Source organism: Falco rusticolus, chromosome 2 (genome assembly GCF_015220075.1).
Source record: "Falco rusticolus isolate bFalRus1 chromosome 2, bFalRus1.pri, whole genome shotgun sequence".
Taxonomy (NCBI): Eukaryota; Metazoa; Chordata; class Aves; order Falconiformes; family Falconidae; genus Falco; species Falco rusticolus.
Genome location: NC_051188.1, coordinates 2,951,892 through 2,970,256, shown reverse-complemented (window position 1 = coordinate 2,970,256; position 18,365 = coordinate 2,951,892).

Here is an 18,365-nt window from a genome sequence, read left to right as displayed (position 1 = left end):
TTGTAGTGGCTTGTTGAAATGTGTATAAAAATGGAAAATTGCAAGAGCCTGTCTGAAGAAAGGGTCTTGCCCAACAACTCTTGGATAAGATCTCCAAAAGGGAGCCCAGAACAGAAATAAATCACCACTACAATACTGCTGAGTGAAAGGGGAATGGTCTCCTGCCTGCCCATGTCCCTTGTTGATTTCGAGTTATCCACAAGTGAAATAAGGACTAAGGTAGCTTTTCTTATCATAACCGGGATAAAAACCTGCAAAAAATTGTACTGCCAGGTTGTGACAGCATAGACAGGTAGACAGAAAAATATGAAAGTGCTGGGACCATCATCTCTCCAGATCCATCATCTTTCTGTTGACCTAGACCCACCTTGTCGTACATTTTGGGTCCAAATTCTCTGAATCCTGATCATCTTCTTGCTGCGTATGCTGCAGTGGGATCCCAGCCTGGAAGGTTGCATTGATAAAATAAATTATTAAAAAAAAATCCCAAACAAAAACCCACAAACACCTCCATGCTTAATGGAGTATTACAACTTGCAGGAGTAAAGACACAACCACCGTAGCCCCAGGCTGAACAGCAGCTTGAACACATGACTTGCAGGTGCAAATTGTGACACCACATTTCCTGGGAGGAAGGAAAACCGAGCCCAGATCTGTGACAACACGACTGAGCCCCAGGACAGCCTCTGCCTTCACAGAACCTGAGCAGCGGCAGGGAACTGGCTGCCACCCACCTCCCATCTCGCTTGTTTCACCAGTACTTGTCCTGCAACTTTCTGTTTCCCCCTCCCCTGTTCAGCTCACTGAAAATCAGAAATACTAGAATACTTATTAATAAATATTATTAATAGAATAATCTATTAATATAATATTAACATAATAATCTATTAATAGAATACTTATTATTAATATAATAATCTATTAATAGAATAATAGAAAATCCCCAATAATAGATATCCACAAAATAGTTATCCACAAAAAGGATACTTTTTGCCATCGAGAAGCCACACACGGCTGTGCTAGTTTGATGGATGGTTTTGGAAATGCCCAGTTTGTTTTGCTGGGTGCTTACATTGACACAGGAGTTACACGACCCCGTCTGTTATTAACCCACCTGTCTGGCACGGTTGTTCTTGAACAATAACATACTTTCAAATACACTACAATTACTTCACCTGAGCCTGAAAAACATTGGTTGTGGACAAAGTAACGTGGTCAGGACCCAGTCTTCCTGCTCTCTACAGCCAAAAACAATTCACAATTGTTTTAGAGTCCTGTCCTTTATTTCTATTTTTTAGCAGCAACTGAATCTCACAGCAAAGCAGCAACGAACCCTTAAGCAGTCACAGTTTGTTTTGGTTTTTTTTAGTGCACATAATGAATTTTTAGGGCGATGCCTATCAAATCAAGCTTTTGAGAACACACTTCTTTTTCCCTTCTCGCTTCTGTTCAGGAACTTGAGAACTGTTTGTGAGGCATGGGGCGGGTTTGCAGTACTTTGAGTCAGCCATTGGTGTACAGCTCTATAGCTTTGTTCCTACATGGTTATTTAGCAGCAGAAAATGTCCTATTTTCAAAGCATTAGTGTTCAGTGTCTTCACCCAGAGGCCAGGTGTCTGGATGCATGTATGAAACTGCCTGTATTTGGCATGTCAGGACATATGCACTCAAAGTCAGGCTTATCTGTCTTCAGACTTAAAAATGTAAAGTCATTTCCCTGCCTGTGGTTAACCTTCTGTTTATGGATTTTTAAAGTTTCCTCTTTCCAGGGAGTATTATTTTTAGTAGATTTTTGTTTCCAGGACTGATACAAGTCTTCAACAGAGAGGGTTTATAGCTGCCAGGTTTGTCCGTTAATCCAGGCACCTCTACAGAGACTGCAACAACAGCATCTGAAAAGACCCTTTTCTCCCCAGATTCTCCTGAGCCCACTAAGAACATGATGGGTCTATCTCGGTGGTAGAGACCATAGCTTGGGTACCATGATCAGGTCCAGCTCACCATGTATTTCTTCTGATGCAGTGCGATGAATTCAGGCTGAAAATAAGGTCTGCTCTCATTGCAGCCCACTCGTGGTGCATGAGGAGCATCCTCATGGAGAGGGAAAACCTTGTGTTGAGCAGGAGAATGTTGCAAGCACATAAAGTCTGTGCTGCCAAGTTGTGGCCCACCAAAGACCTCTCACCAGACCATAGGGACCTCCATAAGGCTTCTGCTTTCATCCCTGCATCTTCCTCTGAGCCGTAATCATCCCCTCGCCAGGAAGGATGGAAGTCTTATCATCAGTAATGTAAATGACAAACCAGACGATAAGATCTGGGATTTAACAGGGAGTTTGAACCCCAGCCAGCCAGCCAGCAAGGTTTGCTTTGTCAAATTGCCAAGCAGGCAAAACAGTGACAAGACCCTTTCTCACTCCTGCAGCGGTTATTTTTCTACCTGCCATAAATGTGACTTTGGTCGTGCTTACTCTGCGTTGCGCATTGCCTATGGTGCTTTCCGCTCTCCCTCCAAGGCCTTGTGTCCTCCTCCTTTGCCAGTTAATTCAGCCATGGGAGCCCAGGAACTGCTCACATGAGCCCAAAATGTAACCTGAGCCTGAAGGTGCCACTTGGGAGGCACTCGTAAAGAGCAATGCTGGCGAAATGTTCTCAGTCACCTGCATCTGCTTTGACGAAGGTCCATTCATCACCTCCTGAAGGGTATTTTTAGCATTTTGTACAGAGGCAGCAGAAAGTCATGGGAGGGTAAACCTCTCCCTCCATCGTTTTTCCTGCCTCAGTGGGAAGAGTTCGCAGTCCAGGTCATGTTTATGGAAGTGCGCTGTTGGTTCATACATCGCCCGAGTGATAGACCTGAATTTTGAGCTAAGGGAGATGTGTGTTCCCACTTCCCCACACGTCACCTGCTTCTCTACAGAGTCGCAAATAAACCCAAAAGTGTGTAAGCCCTGGGTATGGAGAGGGAAACTGAGGCACAAGCTTGCTGGGGAACTAAGCTGTTGTGTCCTGGAGAAGCATCACAGAATTAGGTAGTGGTAGGAATTTCACGCTTGGTCCTTCACCTCATCAGCTTCAAAACTGGGGCTTTCCTGCTTCCTGGCTGTGGCTTCTGGTGGGATCCTGCAGATCCTGTTCATTAATGTGGGCAGGGGAAATGTTTTGTCACCCCGAGTGAACAGCAGTGCCTGGGTTCTATTTTCTGTCCATGCTTTTGAGTTAGGTATTATGATTTTAGGAGCCCAGACTGGTCCTCTCCAATGCTCCATCCCCAGAGAAATCCTTCCCATATGGGCAGGAGCCAGCCACTTGCAGACATGCAGAATAAGTGTCAGGCAGGGTATCTCTGAACCCGTCAACAAACTTCATGGCCCATCCCTCCTTGCACGAATGACAACCACGGATCATATGCTTCCTCACTGGAGCATAACAGGACAATGAGTAACAGATGAATAAAGTCACTCTGGGCAAGGCCATCTGCATGGTCCAGTGACACCGGCTCATATTTTGCCAGGGTACAGAGCCAGAAAGAGCTGAGTGAGCAAGGAGCAATGCCTCCCTCCCCAGGATTGCTCAGCAGAGCCCATACTGAGATACCTGCAGACATCTGAGCACTACCATGGTCATTGCAGTGGTTGGCCTTTGCATCTGGGTCTAGATACACTTCATGTGGCCAAAGACTTGTCCCAGCCCCTACCCACAGCTTGATTTTCAGCCAAGTTGTGCTTTACACCCTCCCCTCCACAGACCTTGGTGTCATGCTGTTATCTCGCAGCTATTTATCAGGTTTGTCCTTCAAAGAATTTGCTTAGGAAGGGGATGTTTGCAAGGCAGAGCCTTGCAAAGCCTTTTCTCCAGGGGGATTTCTGCATGTAGTGTGGGCACCTCGGGCATGCATCAACACATCCCTGGGCCTTTTCCATCTGGACATCCCCAGGAAAGAAACTGAGGAAGAACAAGCATTCAGCTGGTGTGGCAAAGCCTGCATTCATCCAGACTGTGTTAAAAGCAAATCTGACTGAAGAGCAGCCCACAGGTGCAAGGAAGGGAACAGCAGAGGGTCAGACCCAATGGGCATCCCACAGTTGTTCTGTCTCCCTGCAGGATGCTGGTCCTGTATCCTGTCTGATGGCTCACCATATATTAGGTGCAGCCTGGGGTAGGAGCACCAACACTGCAAACACCCATCTCATATTCAGTATAGATACAGCCACTATTTTTGGCAGTACTGGGGCAAAGAGTATGTCTTCTGCAACTCACTGGTTAATGGTGGAATCAGTTATTTTCATAGCACTTGCTTTTTTGTTCATGGAGTTAAGAGTTATTTAACATTACAGAGATTCTGAAATGTAGCCATTTCTTCTCTTTTAAGCTGCACTTACACCTCTTTTTTCACAAGTGGAAGCAAAGTTCAGGCCAAAACTGCAAGAGAGCCTTCACTGTGAGCTTTGTGCTGGAGGGCATTAAAACCAAAATAAAACATATAAATAAATTTAAAAAAAAAAAAGCCTCACCCTCCCTTTCCCCACCAGACAGATAGGAAGGTTTATGCAAGTCACTGAGCCAAGCCAGATTTTGGCTGTTGGCAGCAAGTCAGGTATAGCTGCCTAGCTACAGTCTAAAATTAGAGCACCTAAAAATTAACTGTATGGCTAAAGAACTTTGGTCCCTGTGCTGAATGAGCACTAGAGAATTAGTAATAGACAGTTAACCAGCTCCACTTTTAATCCAATTGCAAGGTTTTTCCAAAACAAGAATTGGCACACAGAAAAGAAAAAAAAAAGAAAAAAAAAGGTGGTTTTAGTTTTTTACTCAATTATGTTTGCTTCCTTCATTAAGAAGGGTGTGGGGGAATGAGACATGGGCAATTGGTTAAATATAATAGGGAAAAAAACAGTTTCCCCTTATTGAAAGGTGGGAGACTTCCATATTCTTTTAGGAAGCATCATGTTAATCTCCTGTTGTGCTTCTCAAAAAATAAGCATTTTCAGCTCCATCTCATGATGAAGACTGCATTTTCCTAAAGGCTTCCCCATGAAGTTCTCAAACCTCTATATTTGCAACCAGACAGCCCTGGGACAGAGCCAGCTTCCAACCACAGGTGGGGAAACTGAGGCACGAAGCTTGGAAGGGTGACCATCCAAACCCAGACCATGCATTTACTGATGAAACCAAGGCAAGTGCTCCTCCTTGCCTCCCTGCCTCCATCCCAGCTCTCACACTGGGCAAATCCTCGGCAAAAGCCTCTTACATCCTCCATCCCCTGGGCTTGTCCAGGGCCACTGAAGAAGACTAATGCTATTAGCCAAGGCCATCCGCCCCCCCCTGACCTTCCAGCCAGGCCGACCTCTCGAGGGCTGTCCACTACCCTGGGCATGATGGCTCCGGCCCCAAATCCTGTGCAGGATCTGTCAGTCCCAAGACAATAAGGAAAAAGTAGATGAAAAAGGGAGAAATGGACCCTGCAAAACACCCTCAGTTTGCATGGACATAACCAAGAGTTGCCCCATGGGATCTGCCCATTTCTGGTGCTTTCCAGCCTCAAAGAATTTTACCAATTGTAGCAAACTTTCCCAAGCCCTTTGGGGACCATCCAGCAGCAGCACCCATGTGCAGAGAAAAGCAGAGGCTGGGGAAACCCTCCTTTTGCCCCAGACCCCTGCAATCCTTCCTTAGGGTTTCAGCATCGCACAGAGCATGGAATGACCTCCACTGGGGGAACAGAGAAGAAGGCAAGATGCACCCCATCCTTGCACGGTAGCCTGATGAACAGAGACCATTTTTCTGCAGGGAAGAGAAGCAAATTAACTGCTGCTGTGTGGGTATTTGCTTTCTCAAGGCATAGCCATGACATAATCTGGGTAACTCTGCTCTGCAAGAAGAGGGTTTGGGTTGCTTCCTTAGATTGTCTTCCTCCAGCTGATGGGTCTCTGCTCCATGTAAGCTGCTGCTTGTGTCTTCCCTTGGCTGGAGAAAAGCTGATGCTTCTTAGAAACTGGGTGGTTGCTTGTGGTCTTTCTAAGATGTAAGAAAGGGCTCCTTAGGATCGCAGACTGGGAGATGTCGGTTTGCAGGCAACAGGTGTTGCTTTCATGTTAAGGCCATGCACATATCTACATCCAGGGATTTGTCTCAGTGGGAGGAGGGATGAAGACTACATGTGGATGACCCTAAGCATGTGGCTCTCAAAGGAAAAGAACAAGGAGATGTGCATGAGAATGCAGGGATCCCAGTCCTGAAATGCTGGAGCTGGAATTTCCTCCAGCTTGAGCTGCCCTGGCCCATCCTTGGTCTACAGGAGCAAGGCTTCTGTGAGCTGCTTTGTGATAGGGAAAAATGCAAGAGAATAAGTACATGGCATCTGCTGCACTGTTTTCCCCATTGCATGAGGTATGGGTCTACCCACAGGCTTAGGGACACACTGTCACCCACCTGCCTGTGTTTTATGCATAGCTCAGAGGCCCAAGTTAGTCTGTCCAAGGTGCTCCTTGAGGTCTTGGACCAAATGGTTTCTGCTGATGAGGGGTAGGTAGACAGCCAAGGGGGCTCAAGAGCATCTCAGACCAAGCGAGTCTCCTTTCCAAGGATGCTGTTGCACACAGCACCAAGCATGCTGGAAGCCTGGCTAGGTGTGAGCATCAGGGCTTTGGTCTCCTTTGCTATGGCAAATTTCACCATTTCTACCAGAGATTTTACCTTTTTTCTGTATTTTCACAGGTTTTCCCGCTTGGTTGAGTCTGACTGCACCTTCTATCACCAGCTACAAGGCAGAATTGTGATACTAACTGACTCATAACCTACTGTGTGATATTCACTGGACCATGGGTGAGAAGCTTCTGCGACACAAATCAGCAATAATGATCTTAAATTTACCAGGACATCCAAAAGAGGCCCCAGATCTGCTGCAGATGTCCATTTAGAAGCACTCACCTTTGAGGGAAACTGCAATCGGACCTGTGCTTGCTAGTTACACCTTGTAAACATATTTTTGCCTCCTTTCACCTTGTCCCAGAGCTCCCCTCTGTGAATGCAGGAGAGCATCACTGTTGGTGGTCTGGGAGAAGGCACAAATGCTCTTGCCCTGAAGTGCCTCTGTCTATCAAAAGCCAAAGTTTTTGCTTCTTTGTGCTACAGAAACAGCTGAGGTTTAGGGGTTGTTTGCAAAGTTTCAGTTTGCTGTTTTAGAACAAGCATGCTCACTAGCCACCAGTTTTATGTAAGTTCACTGATTAAAACAGAGGGTTATTTTAGCAAGGAAAGGAGTTATATTTTCCATTACAAAACTGGAAATGCAGCTGCAAAGAGAAAAGCATAAAACCGCTACAGCAAAGACCTGGGACCTACTTGACATTTCTCCTCACACTGTTCCTGCTACTGGGATTTCTTCATAGGTACTCACTACTAAGGAGGCAGAAGACCCTGCTTGGCAGGGCTCTGCTACTAAAATGAATTTATCTCTGAGACCTGGGCCTTCGTACATGCTTGGATATTTTATATTAGCTCTTGAATTTCAAAACACATCTCCAGAATCCATGCGCGGTTGAAAATGCTTCCCTTGATGAATGAAGAAGGATCTTGGAACAGAACTTCATCTCCTTCCCTTGGGAAGTCAGCTAAAAAACCATCCTCACAACACTCTGCAAGTTGTACAAGGGACATCCCATAGGAGGTTGTCTTTTGATTGCTCCTGGCTCAGCTGATCTGACCAATAACCTGGGCCTTCCAGCAGTGTTAGAATAGCTTGCAGTTTCCATACTATGAAAATCACATCATTTCTCCAATACTTTTTGCAGTCCTGCAATTGCAGGGCTCTATGTAGAGATCACGTGTGATGAATCAATGGACTAGAGGTACCTCAGTCCCCCATGGTGTTAAATTCAGGGGGTTGCATCACAGCCAGATATAAAACAACTCAGAATTAACAAAATCTGCAGGGAAAAGGTACGAGCCTAGTTTCACAACTCCTGCGAGTCCCAGCAGAGTAGTTCCACAGATGTGTGTGGGCAGTAGGCACAGACAGATCCAGTCTTGCAACCCTTTACTCACCCAGGGAGTCACGTTGACTGCAGCAAGACTGTTTCTGTAAATGCTCACTGTGTACTCCACAGCTGCAGGATCAGACCAGGAAATGCCGAGGAAGGGTGGTATTCATTGGTGGCATCTACAAGCTGAAGGGCAAAAACCTGATCTGGTCACTTTAGGTTGTCTTTACTCTTGACAGGGCCTCTAAGTGGCTCTTCATCTCATTCTGTAATGTTGGAGTGTCTGAGAAAGGTTTAGAGAATCACAGAACCACAGAAGGGTTTGGTCTAGTTCCAGACCCCCTGCCCCGGGCAGGGCCCCCTCCCCCCAGCCCAGGCTGCTCCCAGCCCCGTCCAGCCTGGCCTTGAGCCCTGCCAGGGATGGGGCACCCACAGCTGCTCTGGGCAGCCTGGGCCAGCGCCTCGCCGCCCTCACGGGGAAGGGTTTCTTCCTCACGTCCAACCTAAATCTCCCCTCTCTCAGCTTAAAGCTTTCCCCCTTGTCCTATTGCTACAGGCCCTGCCCATTTCTATACATACTTATAGATTTATATAGAAAGAGAGAAAGAAGGATATCAATCTGGGAAGAAATAGGCCAAACAAGTTGAAATTATAATTATTTTAAAGCAAGCAAGTTGGAATTATTGATTATTTTAGAGGATGCAAGCTGAATTGCCAAATTCTTACTTAAAAATGGGAAGTAAAGAGGTGATGACAACCACATTTGACAGGTTTTTAGTGTTAAACTTGTTGCCTTTCTCGGAAAGTGTAAATGACACAGATAAAGCCAGAGTCCTCCCCATGTTAGCCCCATGGCTCAGGAGTCCCTGCAGCCTCATCTCTTCTTTCGGTGGTCATGTCTGTTAATCTCTGTTTCCCCTCTCGTTCCTTCTAAACCTGCCAATCTCTTTGGCATCAGCTCCCTTGTAAAAACACTTGCAATCCTGTTGTATCAGACCTCCTTGTGTCTGGGATGTCCACATCCTTCAGCCAAGGTCTGAGACGGGGTGGATTTCACATCTAGCTGGGACCATGTGTGCGGCACAGAGGTCACTGCTGCCCCAGCACATGACACTGATGATGCCAGGACATGCTGCTGGTTCTCTCTTCCCAAACTTTAGTGGTGGGCATGGCCAGAGTGGGAAGGAGAGGTGGCACAACAGTGCAACAAGGAAGAGTGTGAACACCTATATATCTCAGCCCAGATCTAGTCCCTCCTGGGGCCAGTAGAAAGGACTTTTCTACTAAAACATTTCCTTCTCCACCACCAGATCCTTCCTGCTCCATGCTGGCCATGACTTCCTTCTCCCTTACAGTCAGAAAATGCTCTCCTTCATGGTAACCCCCAAAGGCCATGTTCTCCAGCCTGACCCAGGCCTTTCCGCTGCTTCCCACCAGTCCCAGCAGACAGCTAGACCAGTGTCCAGCCATAGAATGAACCACTAGTCCAGTTCACAGGCAGTAGCTCTCTTCTGGGATTCCCAGACCTTTCTGGAAGGTCTCAGGAACAGATACACAATACAAGTTTAAATAGATGGGCAGCTGAGTGAAAGGTAAAGGCCTGTGAGACGTGTAAGATCATAAAGTCTGCGGATTTTCTGGTATCTCCCAGATATTTCCTTTCCCCTTTGCTCTGTTATGGGCATTTAAAATTTTGCTTGGCTATTTCTCTTCTACTTCTCATTATTTGGGTAAGTTTTCAAGCTACCCATTTAAGGTCATGTATATATGATGACTAGAAACAGAGAATTTAAATTGATACAGTTGTGCAAGGATTGCGCATACTGCACCCCAATTTTTAGGGATTGTTTTGATGCCAGATCATCTCTATTTGTTTTCATGTACTGCTCTTGGGAAGGGATTTAAGCTACTTTTTAAGAAAATCTACAAAAATAAGGGTGTTTCTTTGTTCACATGTTCCTGCATAGCCCAAGCAGCCAAGCGATGATGGCATCTGAGGAAGGAGCTGGTGTGTTTGCTTCAGGGTTTTGAAGAACATGCACGCTCACATAGGTTTTGGGTCAGCCTGATGGTCCATCAACCCATGTCCTGTCGCATGGTCAACAGCAGGTACTTATAAAACAGGGGAAGACTGGTCTTGCTGTAATTTTCTTCTTCAGGACAGCAGGAGATGGCATTTCAGGTGTTGCATTTAGGAGTCCAGTGGACTTACCTTCCACAATTTTTTTCTGATTCTTTTTGAACCTGCATGCTTTTGATCACCCCAGCTTCTGCTGACAGTGTGCTCTGGAAAAAGGGAAAACAAAGCAAACCATCTTTTGGTTTGCTCCAGAACTCTCTGCCCAAAGATTTTCATGGATGATCCCCATTTCCTGAGCTCCAAGAAACAATTGCTTCATCATCTTCTCTCCATTCAGGGTTTCGTAGACTGCTGCTGCCATTTCTTCCACCATATCTTTCCCAGGTTGAGAACTCCTACCATGTCCCTCCTTGTGTGAAAGAGATTTCTATCTCTGGTTATCCTTTTTTGTCTTCCTCAGAGCAGAACTTCACTCATTGTTTGAGTATTAACTCACATCATGAGTTTATTCAGTGGTACAGAGATGCTTTGGTTTTCATTCTTCATCCCTTTCCTAATAATTCATATCATCCTGTTTGCTTTTCTTAGCCAGTGCTAAGGAAAGAGCCAACCTTTTCAGAGGACTACCAACAAGGACTCCAATATCTCTTTCCCATGTGGTGAAACAAATTTAAGGTCCAGATGTGTGAAAGTTTCTAACTTTGGAAATAGTATCAACTGTGAAGATGAAAGGTTTGAAAAATATCTTGTAAAGGAACTGGGCAAAAACATCCATGGGATTTATTGTAAAATACAAAGATATCACCTGGCCAGGAAGAGCCAGACTGGAAACTGCGGGGAGCTGGGGAACTGCTATGGAGGACATTTATGTTGTGTTTGTCTCGTTCTTCCTAGACGTTTGCTTTTGGTCACCAACAGAGATATGAAACTGAGGTAGCTGAACCTTTGCTCTGAGCCAAAAAACCTATTTTATCTTCTTAGCCTTTTGTTGGGAGGAGATTTGTGAGGACAGAGTTGAAGCTGGAAATGCCCTGCATGTGCTGGAGAAGTAGCATTTGAGTCAACGTAGCCTACCCATACCTCACCAGTGTGGGGAGAAAAGAGATCTGGATCCCAGACACTTTCTGTATAGTCTTCAGAGAGCTGGATCCCAGGGCAGAAGTTTGAGAGCCCTAAGACAGAGGCAAATCCTAGGGCCAAGAGCTGAAGAAATAAAGACAGCTGTTAAGTCCTCAAAGCCAGCTGCCTTCACTTCCCACACTGAGGGCTTGGATTCCAGACCTCAGCCCAGAAATAAATGTTTAATCTTCATTGAAAGCTTTAGTTTGGTAGGGAGGCCTCCTATGACCTCACTTTTTTTTGTATTGACCAGTGCAGGGCGGTATAAGCGATGAAACCTAGTAATGGGCAAAAACACTGGACAGTGGTGTCAGTAAGAAGGAAGAAGTATTGATCACTTCCTAGCAGGTCACACTAAAGCTGGCCTCACAAAAGATCTGCTGAAGCCTATTAATGAAGGCACATCCTGGGAGAAATCCTCTTAGAGCAGTGGAGGTGAGAACGCAGATGATATTACTGTTCCCAGCACCGCAATCATAGCGGAACAGGGCTGGGAAGGGATATTGAGAGTTCAGCGGGGCCATGCCTTTTATCTCAAGGGAGGATCAAGTCCATCCATGTCATATGTCACCAGGCAGACATGGTGTTAACATGCTCTGAAAGACTCTCTGTGATGAAGATGCCACAACCTTTCCAGCCAATCTATTCTTAACCCAGATCCTCCTGGCTGTGATTTGGTCCATTGCTTTTTCCCCCATCCAGTATGGGCACGAAAACAAGTTTATTTCCTTCTCTCTATCTGTCTTCATGTCTTCATATACCATGTCTTCTCAATCCACAGTTCTGCAGACAATTCTATCTTAATTTGGTCAGTTGGGTCCAGCACAACCTCCATAATCATCTATACTAGTATAAGTGCTTGTGTGTACACACATACATATGTCTGTGCATGTATGTATATTTTGATGATCATCTTGACTTCTGGAGCTGGACAATGCGGGGTTATCAGGACTACCACAAGTCTGAAAGTGTTTCCAACATAAAAGAGCTGTTGGAAAATTTGTTGTGAAAGAAATATTATCCCTTTTCCCATTTATACCCCAAGCTGTTTGTCTGTTCTTGGACGTCCCCAAAACACTGGTCCATTTTTGGCCAAGAAATTTCTTATGTGGCAAATCACTGAAAAGACCTGCAACACCTAAAAAATGCAGATGGCAGGTTCAGGAAGTGATCAGGAAAGGATCATCAGGGCACACAAAGCACTTTTCTGCTTCTTTCCTTCATATGTGTTTGTGAGCCAAATCCATCTCCATCGTCACTCAGAGCACCCCTGAGGCTGCTCTGATTTCCATCCTATTCTCACAAGGTCTCCTCCTGAGCTGGGAAAGTGGAGAACAGTTGAAGCACAGGCTGCTCCAGCTATGTTTCCCACCTCAGAGGACAACCTACTACAAGTAGAGGAGCCTCATTATTCAGCAAATTACCGTAAATTAACCTCCATCCTGGCTACCTTGGAGTGACTGACACATTTAGGATGATCTTTGTCCTTGGAGAATTTGTAGTGCAATGGCTGATTGCCCCAAGTCCAATGCCAGGAGCATCGTCTGGATCTGTCCAGATGAGAGATGGTGAGTTAACCCAAACTTTCAGCTCTGAGTGCAGACACCACTCTATTGTGCTTTTATAGAAGAAGTTCTTTTTGCTCTGAAGAGGTGATTTTTTAATGTCTTGGGGTTGGATGGCCAGCTGGCTCAGTGGTTAGAGCCCTATAGCCAGGATAGGGCTCAAGCTGAGATTGGAAATGGGAATCTAAAGTAGGAGCAAACCAATGCCAGTGATGAAATGAGGCAGAAAAATGAGCCAGGAGAGGACACCAAGCCCTGAAGCACCAAAGTGACCCAGGGAAAACATCAGACCCCCTTGCAACTGTCAGACTGGGATGATGCGTCCTGCATATTCCCTGCCTCCAACCCTGCCTCTTTAGGCATGTCCTTGAATCGGTTGCGTGCAGCAGTCGAGGGGCCAGAATAGCTGTTCCCACATGAAGAGCAAAATGTCTTCGGAGGACAGGGCTGCTACCATGGGAGAAGGGGATTTGCTGATCCTCTTCTAACCAGCTTTACAACCAGGAATTTGCGTTTTTATAGGACTTATGTAAATACTTCCAGGATACTTTGCTCCACAGGTTTAGTTGGTAAGGAGCCTTCTCTCCACTCAGAAAAATTTTACAAAGCCCAGTTTTCAATATACTGTCTAAATTTCCATCCCGTCTCTAACCACAATGTGTGGTCTGTAGAGCCATGGGATGTCTCCTAGTGACTTAAGAAAACCCAAGACATTTTCTGGGTTCACATATAAAATAATCCATGTTTGGCCTGTGTTTATACAGAGGTCCCTTCTTGCTGATACGATGACTATTTGAAGATAGAGCAAAAGTGTGTGTTGTGCATTTCAGTCCTAAAGGCAAGTAGAGGTGCTGGGGCAGTCCTGATTCGATCAGCTCCTGGTATCATTAGGGGTTACTCATCACTTTTCATCTACAGAAAAATATGTAGGATGTTATGGGCAATGGCTACTGGTGATTAATAGCTGGAGGAGATGGTGATGATGGTGTGACTGGTGCTAGGACACACCGTCATTTGCTTGAGTGCTTAGAAGAGAAAACCTCTCTCTGTCTCTTCCAGGGCTCCTCCCAGTAAGGGGGTAAGATCCAGAGACCCAGAGGACCTGGACAAGTGTTCATCCCACCCTCTGGTCTATTTGTCAGGGCTTTGCAGTTTGGGTACACTGCATCCTGCAAATCGTTCATCAGTGATGGGAGCCAGGCGGTCCAGCAGCTGCCAGGATAAGACCTTAAAATGGCCACTGGGCAGGAACAGCATTGAGCAGAGAACATTTAAAAGGGTGCATTGGTGGTTGCAAAAGATAGTTGAAGTGGGTCAAATACCTTCCCCCAATCTTGCCTTTGGGGCTTAACTATAAGGGGAAAAGCAGTGCCATGGTTAAGACCCCAGGACACTGGATGGGGAGATTCAGGTCTCATCTTTGCTACAGACTTCCTCTGACCTGCAGCACATCAGCTGGGTCTGGGTGCACTGGGGATTTGGACCACAGGGTCATGCCGGTTCTTGCTCTCTGGCCCTGTGACGCTCACAGTCTCAGGCTCACAGCAGCCCAGCATCAATGGAGGGGTTAAAGGAGCTCCCACGCTCCACCTCTCCAGGGATTATGGATTGTATTTACTTGTAAAGTGCTTGGCACTTCTTGGAAGCAAGGCACGCCGTGGGATTTGTAGGTAATGTCACGGGACTGATATAAAACAGCACAGAAAAAACCATAACCCAGCTCATTCCCTCATCTGAGGGACATGTTGTGACTCCAACAAGTGAGCACATAGTGATGCTGAGTCTCTCAAGTCCAGATTTTGGGTTGCTGATGAGTAAAATGGGGTGCTTAGTCTTGCTAGGGCATCCCGCCATGAGGCAGCTTAAAGGATCTCCTTTTCAGAAGGTAGAAGCTAAGCACTTTGTAAACAGCTCTGAAAATCCTGACCTTATGGTATCCCCTTGGTGGAAGAATCCTATAGCAGTGTTTACATGCTCTTGGCAACACAGTGTTTCTCTCCCAGTTCAAAGTACTCTGTGATGTGGAGGTGAGTATCTTCAGCATCCACACATTCCCTTGGCCATGAATTTTTTGCTTGTAATAAGCAAATAAGCAGGCGAGTTCTGTGCTTGCTAAAGGTGGTGAAGACAAAAGCACTGCTTGCTTGCATTTGTTCCCCGTCAATTTTAGGTGACCAGAACAGATCAATAACCCAGAAAACTGTCTTCTCCAAGAATTAGGTGTGCTTGTTTTTCTGTGCATTTTGTGTGTGTGTGTGTGCAGATGTTTTTTTCTGTGCATGCATGACTTTCTGTGCTCACATTTTCTGCAAGCATTTCATAAATCCAAGTGATTTCAAGTAATTTCCACAGTGCTTTCTGTATGCAATTTTCATTGCAGCTTGAGTTGCTCACTGAAAACATGATTGGGCTGCTTTTTGTTTGTCTCATACAATCTAGTAAAACATGAATCGATTTAGCTCATACACATTATGTTGTACCTCGACATCCAAAATGCTGGCTCATGACTACCTGATTTTACAGATTTTTCCCCTCCTGATAAGTGCATGTGGCATTTTGAAGGTCTCATGCTGTCTGAAGCACGAGACCCTCATGCCCCAGAGATGTGGTGGCTTAACATGTTGCTAGCAGAGTTAATAGCTTAGTATCTCTCAGTTGAGCTGGACATGGATAGGAATGAGAGTAGGTGCATGCTTGAAAAATGGACTGACCATACCCAGCATATTGTTAAATCCAATATATGCCCTCCTGCCTCATGCGGCACAGTGGTCATTGCAGGTTATTTCTCTGCTGGTGGGTTTTTATAACCTGAGCAAGGCGGTCTGCCAAAATCCTGCGTCAGATGGTTTCTCCCAGAAAGGCTGTGTCAGGAGGTGAGCTCAGGTGATGGGAGATGCAGAAAAGCAGCTCATTGGGATCAAATCAGACAGAACTAAGAGATTACCAAAATAAGCAAACAAAAAAAGCCCATATTCCTGGGGACACCTGTGTTTTTTAAATGCTTTAAATGGTTTTGGAAACAAAATGATGGGTTTCAGATGCATTTGCAATTCTAGTTCCTTTCTTGAACAGGAAAAGGCTCTGTGGTGTGAGGGAGGGATGCTTGACATACCACATTTGGGGACTTTATTGAATTAAAAGCAGCAAATCTTTCCCTGAGCAGAAAACCACACATTTTTCTAGTCATTTGCTGCAACAGCAAACAACCTTTTAACCTCCTTCCCAGGGCAATAAAACAATTTTGCAGGACTAGATCTATAGAAGGGCAAAAAAAGCATTTTGCTTGGCTTTCCTCCTCTTGGGGAATTAGTTCGTATTTTGTATTCATCAGTTGTTGGAGGTTTTCTTCTGAGACTCATGATCTGAACCCGATAAGTAAAGCAAATCCAGATTAGAGCCTCTCACAACAGAAATACTGGAGAGATCATGAGGGGAGCAGTTGGAGGAAGAGACAGGCAGGAGGGGAATGCCCAATCACTACACTTTTATTCTTTACCATATTTTCCAGTATGGAAATGGAAGTCCCAAAAAGGCTGAAATTTTAAATTTCTGCAAGGGAGGCAATGAATTTATCTTTTCTCACCAGGCTTGTTTCTCAAATCAAAGCCAGTTGCAGAAGTAGGGAGTGGATGTGCTGGAAGGAAACATACTGTGGTTTTTTAGCTTCAAGTGGTCCTTATTTGTAGGTGACAGCTTGGATGTCCCCCAGTCCTAGCATTTGTGCCTCCAACTAAGCCAGTTCTGAGATGCAGAGTCCAAACCCAGATGTAGTTTCGTTTGACTGGCTGATCTGGGAACTCCTCTTTCGTTAAGGTTTCTCCTGCCTTGTGTTGCATCAGAGGAGTTTTAATCCTCCAGACAGCTCTGTGTGAGGCTGAAATAGCACAAAAGCTTCTCATCTTGCAGTGTTTCACTCAAACACAGCTCTGGCCTCTTGAGAAGATGAGATTGCTCATCGCACTGAGCCCCTGAATAGCCCCAGCTGCAAGGTCGCCTATGAATTATTCTTCTTCATGTTATATTTAACACAGCCCAGGCACTGACCCCTCTGAGGATAAATAGGTCCCTGAGGGATCGAGGACATGTTCTAGTCTGTGAGATAAAACCAGCCTCAAAGGAAGCCAATTATATATAGCCAACACCCTCCTCTGACCCCTCTTCTCCAGCGTTGGGGTCTTCCTTTGCCTTCAGGTCTCACATGCCCTTGACCTTCAGGTCTCATTAGCCCTCAGACAGCTCCAGCATCCTCCTCCCCATTCCTCCCTGGGATTTTTTCGTGACCACCCATTTTCTGCCTTTTCTCTCTCCCAGGATGACATCACTGGTCAAGAAGTTGATGGACCATTCCACCTCTCAAGTAGGTGCATCTCTGGCATCAGAGGCATCACTATGCCAGATCCCCAAAAGGGAAGACTGAGGCTGCCATGGACAATTTGGGAGCACATCTTCTAATGTGGCTTCTCCATGAGGTTGGGGCAGAGTCATGTCACTCCTACAGGCCCAACCCCTCTTGTCTGTATCAACACCTGCCATCCTTGTCCATGCCACGGACTGGACCTTGCGTCCTGCTCCCTCCCCATTTCCTACATCCCCACAATATCACCACATCCAACCACCCATCCGACACCTCCCCAAATCCTCTCCCTTATGCACTGCTGATTTCCACCCCAACAGCAGCACCTTTGCTCCTTTTCACAGTGCACCAAGATCTCAGCTCCTTGTCCTTGCCCTCTGGAGACCTACCCCATCGCCACAGCACCCAGTGCTGTGTCCCTGGGGGCATCCCCATCGCTCCCCTCCAGTACTGATCCCCATCAGGATGTTTGCAAAGGGTCATGGTGACGTTCCTGGAATCTGCAGGTGGCATGGCCAATAGCAGGGAAGGCAGAGGAAAGGATAGGAAAAAACAACTGGAGATAGGGTAAAGATTGGATAGCGATGAACGCTGAAAGAAAAGGGTGGGAGATAATTATTTTTCTTTTCCTAGTGCATAAATCTTCCTCCTGCTTAGGCACTTCTGTCCTTAATTAAGGACAAAAGAAAAGGTCTATTAATAGAAAGCAGGCAAGAAATCATAGCAGGTGACTTGCTTTATTTGACTGGATTAAGTGTGGGATTACAGGAGTGTTTAGAAATGTCGATAAAGGCTCCATCAAATTCTTCCCTGTTGCTGCTTGTTTTATGGGAATGGGAGGAGCTTGCAGCAGGTCATTCAGATATAAGGATCCAGTGGAGTAATTTGATCAGGGCAGGAGGAAAGGGAAAAGAAAACAAAACGGTGATGGCCCTGCTATTGTCAGTTGAGAAACAGTTCTGTGTGTTCTCCTTCATAAACACAATTTTTGCAGCTGCAGTAACAGAAATCCCAGGTGCAACAAAGTGCATGTGCTCTGCAGGATTTTTTGTGGCTTCTTGCAGGTGGGGATTGGGATGTGGGGAAGAGAAAAAGTGCAGAGTTTAATAAAGTTCTGGATATCAAGAAGAAGCAGCTATTCAAAGCCTTGATCACCTGCCAAATGTGGCTTTATGAGCCATATTTCCTGTCCCAAATCACTTCTCCCTTCTCCCACCTCCAGGCTGTGCTCTCTGTCCTTAGGAAATGGCCTCATTTGTACAATGA